The sequence below is a fragment of the Somniosus microcephalus genome, unplaced genomic scaffold (assembly GCF_052327205.1).
Source record: "Somniosus microcephalus isolate GS21.2 unplaced genomic scaffold, FLI_Smic_1.0 unresolved_chr3, whole genome shotgun sequence".
Lineage (NCBI taxonomy): Eukaryota > Metazoa > Chordata > Chondrichthyes > Squaliformes > Somniosidae > Somniosus > Somniosus microcephalus.
The window spans coordinates 16,342,863-16,343,333 of record NW_028225181.1 but is presented as its reverse complement, the minus strand read 5'-3'; positions in this window follow the sequence as shown (position 1 = coordinate 16,343,333).

Below are 471 nucleotides of genomic sequence, written 5' to 3'. Positions count from 1 at the left end.
AAACAAGCTGATTTATTCACTACTAGCTGGGGGTGCCCGGCGGTGCCGAGGCTTTTTCGAGGACATGTTGTTGTTGGAAGAGAGAGAGGGCTCGCGAGTGGGGGGGGGGGGGGGGAAGAGTGAGAGCGCGCGAGTGGGGGGGGGGGAAGAGGGAGAGCGCGCGAGTGGGGAAGAGCGAGCGAGCGGGGGGGAAGAGCGAGCGAGAGGGGGGGGAAGAGAGCACGAGCGACCGGGGGGAAGGGAGGGAGCGACCGGGGGGAAGGGAGGGAGCGACCGGGGGGAAGGGAGGGAGCGACCGGGGGGAAGGGAGGGAGCGACCGGGGGGAAGGGAGGGAGCGACCGGGGGGAAGGGATGGAGCGACCGGGGGGAAGGGATGGAGCGACCGGGGGGAAGGGATGGAGCGACCGGGGGGAAGGGATGGAGCGACCGGGGGGAAGGGAGAGAGCGACCGGGGGGAAGGGAGAGAGCGA